Source organism: Tripterygium wilfordii, chromosome 14 (assembly GCF_013401445.1).
Source record: "Tripterygium wilfordii isolate XIE 37 chromosome 14, ASM1340144v1, whole genome shotgun sequence".
In the NCBI taxonomy this organism is placed as follows: Eukaryota; Viridiplantae; Streptophyta; class Magnoliopsida; order Celastrales; family Celastraceae; genus Tripterygium; species Tripterygium wilfordii.
Window position 1 is genome coordinate 6130974 of NC_052245.1, and position 6595 is coordinate 6137568.

Below are 6595 nucleotides of genomic sequence, written 5' to 3' on the forward strand. Positions count from 1 at the left end.
GGATGCTGGTACTAAGAAATTTATGGTGGCCAAATTTCTTCATGATGGTGGATGCCAAGTCTGTTGTCAACCAACTTGAAGAGTTCCAGCTCATCTTGCATGAAATGCAGGCTGAGGGATTAGTAATAAATGAGTCATTCCAAGTGGCTACAGTCATCGAGAAACTACCTCCTAGCTAGATTGATTTCAAGAATTACTTGAAACACAGGTGCAAGGTGATGAACATGGAGGAATTGATGGTCTGTCTAAGGATCAAGGATGATAACCAAAAGAAGTTAGCACTTCCAAGAGCTTCCAAGGCCCACCTGGTGGAAACTTCCAAGGCCAAGCATGAGAAGAGAAAGAGGGAGCACCAGACCAAAAGGAAGCCGAAAGAGCCACACAATAAGTTTCAGGGTACCTGGTTTGTCTGCGACAAACCTGGACACCGAGCCAAAGATTGCAGGAAGTGTCCTAACAAGGACAAGGCCAATAGTAAGGGAAAAAAGTAAGTCCACGAAGTTGAGGAGGAGGAAGATCTATAGGTGTTTTGTGCTGTCATCTCCCAGGTGAACATAGTGACAAACACCAAAGATTGGTGGATGGACACAGGTGCAACCACACATATCTGCGTCCACAAGGAACTCTTCTCAACATATGAGAAGAAAGATGATGGTGAGAAGGTTTATATGGCTAACTCTGCTCCAACCACCGTCGAGGGAGTCAGAAAGGTGATCCTAAAGTTCACTTTTGGTAAGAAGCTTGAGCTGCAGAATGTGATGCATGTCTCGGATATCAAGGAGAATCTGGTATCAGTGTCCACTCTGATCGAGAAAGGATTCAAATTAGTATTTGAGTCAAACAAATTTGTACTCTCTAAAGGTGGGATTTATTTGGGAAATGGGTATATCAATGATAGGCTTTTTAAAGCCAATTGTGCTGTAATAGACGAAAAGTCTAAATTCTTATACCCAAAGACTATTATCAACAAAGAAAAGTCTTCAGCTTACATGGTTGTGTCTCATTTTCTATGGCATGGTAGATTAGGACATGTAAATTATGGTACAATGAAAAAATTGACAAACTTAGGTTCAATTCCCAAATTCAATTTGGATGTCAACCACAAATGTGAAATATGTGTTGAAGCAAAGTTTGCCAAGAAACCCTTTCCCAATATTGAAAGAAGTATTGAGCCTCTCGCATTAATCCATATAGATTTATGCGACTTAAAATTTGTTCAAAGTAGAGGTGGAAAGAAGTACTTTATTACTTTCATTGATGGTTGTACCTATTATTGCCATGTTTATTTATTAACTAGCAAAAACGAAGGAATGGACATGTTTGTAAAGTACAAGAATTAGGTTGAGACTCAACTTGGTACGAAAATTAAAGCACTAAGGTCCAATAGGGGAGGAGAATATGATTTTGCTCTCTTTGATGAGTTGTGTGCTGAGTTTGGAATAATCCACCAGACTATAGTGCCATATACACCTCAACAAAATAGAATTACTGAGAGGAAAAACCAAACTTTAAAAGAGATGGTAAATTCCATGCTCATAAGTTCAGGTCTACCACAGAACTTGTAGGGGAAAGCAGTTTTGACTGCTAATTACATTCTTAATCGAATGCCCCATAAGAAAACAGGTAGCATTTCATATGAGATGTGGAATAAGAGACCATTGTCCTTCAAATATTTGAAAGTGTGGGGGTGTCTTGCTAAGGTGGTTGTACCTCCACCAAAGCGAGTAAAGCTCAGACCTAAAATGGTGGATTGCATATTCATCGGATATGCTCAAAATAGTAGTACATTCAGATTTTTGGTACATAAATATGAAATTGATGACATTCATGTCAATAAGATAATGGAAACGAGAGATGCAGAATTTTTTGAGGATATTTTCCCTTGTAAACGAGGCGAAACCTCTCAGAAACAGAATAGAGATTCAAATTCTGAGAATGAAGAAATCGATGAACAAGAGACTGATGAAATAGAACCAAAAAGGAGCAAGAGATCGAAAATCTCTAAGTCCTTTGGTTCAGATTATATAACACACATGTTAGAAAGTGAACCTCAGACTTTTAATGAAGCATTGTCATCTCCAGAATCTCCATTCTGGAAAGAAGCTGTTGACAATGAGCTGGAATCCATCCTAAGTAATCATACTTGGGAATTGGTTGATCTCCCACCCGAGAATAAATCAATTGGATATAAATGGATCTTTAGGAAGAAGCTAAAAGCTTATGGATCCATTGATAAGTACAAAGCAAGGCTTGTAGCCAAAGGGTATAGACAAAAGGAGGATCTAGACTACTTTGATACTTATGCACCAATCACGAGGATTACATATATTCGGATGTTAATCTCGATAGCTTCGCTATATGGATTGGTGATACATCAAATGGATGTAAAAATTGCTTTCTTAAACGATGAACTCAATGAAGAGATTTATATGGAACAACCTGAGGGTTTCCAAGTCAAAAGACAAGAACACAAAGTGTGTAGACTTGTCAAGTCATTGTATGGGCTTAAGCAAGCTCCAAAGCAATGACATTAGAAATTTGACCAAGTAATGATTCGAGACGGATTTTAAATTAGTCGATGATATGCTAATTCTTGGTCGTAATGTTGAGATCATCAACAAAACCAAAAAATGCTATCGAAGAACTTTGACATGAAAGACATAGGTGAAGCGGATGTGATACTAGGCATTAAGATTCTCAAATCTTTGGAAGGCCTAGCTTTATCTCAATCACACTATATTGAGAAAGTGATTGAACGGTTCAAAGGACATGACATCAAAGATGCGAACAATCCTTTTCTCACTCACCTGGTCTTACATAAAAATACTAGAAACAGTATTAATAAGCTAGAATACTCCCACATTATTGCTAGTGTCATGTATATCATGAAGTGCACGAGACCGGATATTGCGTATTCTGTTAGTGAACTAAGCAGATATACGAGCAATCCTGGACATGAGCATTGGAAAGCTCTATTGAGCGTATTAGGGTACCTAAACAAAACAAAAAATAATGTTTTGAGCTATGGTAAATACCCTACTGTTGTAGAAGGATACAGTGACGCCAATTGGATTTCAGATTGTGAGGAATCAAAATCAACTAGTGGCTATATATTTCTTCTTGGAGGGGCAGCTGTATCATGGAAGTCCTCAAAGCAAACGTGCATCGCACGATCGACAATGGAATCAGAGTTCATCGCTCTCGATAAAGCCAATGAAGAAGCAGAGTGGCTTCGTTACTTTTTGGAGGACATTCCAATATGGCCAAAGCCTATGCCTGCAATTTGCATTCATTGCGATAGTCAAGCTGCAATTGTAAGAGCACAAAATATGATATATAACGGTAAGTCTCGACACATTCATCGAAGACATAATTTCGTTAGACAGTTACTCTCGAGTGAAATAATTTCCATAGACTTTGTGAAGTCTAAAGAAAATCTTGTGGATCCGTTTACAAAAGGTTTGAGTTGATAGGTGATAGACTGCGTATCGAGGGGAATGGGCTTGAATGCCTTGATTGAATAAGTTACCTTGATGGAAACCTAACCTAACAATTGGAGATCCCATGGACTAGGTTTAATAGGACAACACAAGTTGGGTGTAACTTAAGTACGAGCAGTACGGAGTTTTACTCCAACCTATTCCTAGAATGCACAAAGTGCTGCTAGAAAGTGTGTATAAGGTTAAGCTATGCTTTTAATGATTCATATATCTTGTGATAGACAAGTAAAGTATTAGTGAATACTCTTGATAGGAAATCACCTATGTTAGTGAAGAGTATGACCAGCTATATGAAAGTACTTTAAGGCGATATTTTCTATAGCACTCACTGAACCCAATACGTTTATGGTTGAAATAATGAACACAACCGAGAACCAATTATGAATTGGATCAGTGCTCTGTGAGGTCTGTTGACTAGGCTTACATAAACAACTGGCAGTTCAAGACGTCAGTCCATGGATTAGTTAAGTAAGTTCGATAGGCTTTCACTAGGGAATGTTCAAAGCCAAAAGCTACCTATCTCGATGCAGTATTGATTCTACTGTACTCTCAGACGTATTCCCGTGTCAGAGTTGTCGTCTGTTTCCATTCAATGTGGGGGATTGTTGGAAAAATGGTGGTCAACGATAGTTTGTTTGACCTAATGACTAATTAATAAGAGTCATTGAATAATAATTGATGGGTCTTAATCTTCAATATGAAGAGAAGAGTTTGGAGTTTAATATAGTCCAAAACCATTTTTCGATTGAATGAAAATTGACTCCAAAATAGCCATGTTAATCATGAAGAACAAAGTGCAATAATTGTGTGTATGAGAATCCCACATTGGAGAAATACAATGTGGATGTTGTTTTTATAAGCCTAATATTTGTATGAAGGCATGGAGGCCAAGGGCACACACGCGCGTGCGCCTACCGGCCGATCGATCAGGCGTGGCAAGGCAAGGTGAGAAATGCACTTACTGACTTATAAGTTCAAACGTAGGTACTTGCACACATTGAAGTCTTATGTTTGAAATAAAAGTCGACCAGAGGGATCAATTGTTGAAGGTTACATATTAGAAGAGTGTATGAATTTTTGTTCGAGATACTTGCACGACATAGAAACAAAGTTTAACAGAGTTCCTAGGAACTTTGGAGGTCCTGATACACGACAACATGGTGGTCTAGCTATATTCTCATGGAAGAGGCGTGCTTTGGGAAGGTCAAATGTAAAAGAGCTAACTAATCAGGAACGAACTCAAACACACTGTTACATCTTACAAAATTGCGAAAATGTGCTACCTTTTATGGAGTAAGTTAGAAGATGTATTGATAAAATATGGTACCTTTTAATCTTATGTTATAAATTATCTCACACGTTGACTTGTCAGGGAACATAAAGAATTATTGAAACAACTGCATTCACATTCACATTTGAGAAGCCTAGAACTTATACATCGTCGACAGTTCTCAAATTGGTTTGAGACTCGTGTAAGCGCAATTTTTAGTTTTAATTATTTTTACTTTGATTCATAAACAAGTAATTTTTCTAAAATTATTGAAACTTTTATTTATATAGTATATATGCATTTCTAAGTTTAAAGTATTGAATATTGATGAAGTACATAATATAATGTATAACGACTAACATGAATTGTTTTTCTATTCATACTAGACGAAAAAGAGGGGAGTTCGACCTAGCCGCATTGAAATGTTCGAGCTTGGCTATGTGAAGAAAGATGGATCATATTCAAATGCATTCATGCAACAAAAAGCTGTATGATTTTTTTTGTTAGTCTTATTGTTTAATATTTTTATTGACTTGTAAACTATTGATGCCTGTGTTTTTATATAGGAAGAGATGCGTAATCTGATCGTTGAGCAAGAGGAGGAATTGAACTCCTTAGACGACGAGCACATCTTCACCCAAGTTCTCAGGCCTGATAGACCTAGATGTGTGCACTGTCAAGGACATGGAGTTACACCATCTTCTGAAGATTTTACTAGTAGGTCTGGATCCTCTCAAGCTGTCCAAGAAGCAAAAAGAGCTACTGAGATTGCACTTAGAGAAGCTGAAACGGCAAGACAAGAAGTAGAAAACTATAAGAGGATGTCAGATGAGAGAGTGAGAAAAACGGAGGAAGATATGGCTAGGCTTACGCAGGCTTTGCTGAGATTTACAGAATGGGGCAATGGTGACAACCTTTAACATGGTAAGTTTAATGAAAAAAAATAAAAAATATATATATATATATATACACAATACTATATTGCAAGGAATCTCGTCTGCATTGATAAATTTGTTTTGAATGAGCTGTTTGCATATACTTGCAACTTGCAAGGCAGAAGTTCACTGATGTTAGTTAAGGCTGTCATTTTGATGAGAAATATTATTCTTTTCCATTTCTCATATCAAGGGAATTTGCTTTCTTTACATCAACAGATCTGGCTTTACTTTCTTGTACTGCATATGTGACATTTAGAGATACTTGTGCACTACAAATTGGTATCTTGCTCAGTGTAAATTTATTTCATGCTCCTGAAAAATGTGTCAGTGCTTTCATGGTGATGGAAAATGCATTTGTCATGCATGTGATAGTTCCAGTATGATTCGTTGATTTCATTTCAAATTTGAGAAATAGCTCGGTGTGTGCCTTGTCCTTGTAAAAAGAAACCAAAATGAATTTGTTCTTCTTGAACTTCCTCCTAATCGAATGATCCAAGTACTAACAAATAAAGATCAACTATTCATATCCTAGCATGAAGTAGAATGGGGAGAAAACAACTTTGGTTACGTTTCCTCTCTAGAATAAGAAACTTGTCATACTGTTTTCTTGAGAATGAGTTGATAAATGTTCAGGTAGGGTCTCTGTCATTTTATTCCTTGGCAATTGTTCTCTCTTTGTGAATTGCTAGGTTAAGTTAAAGGTGCTAACTGTTTAAGACTTGAAATATTGGTCTTTGTAACTACTTGAGGTTGCTTTGACACTCGTAATGGCATAAAGATTTAACGAGACATTGGATATCTGGTTCATTATTGGTCCAATGTTTCACGGCTATTGCTACGTTCTGGGGAATCTTTTCATTTCTACAAATACCACTATTCATTTGATA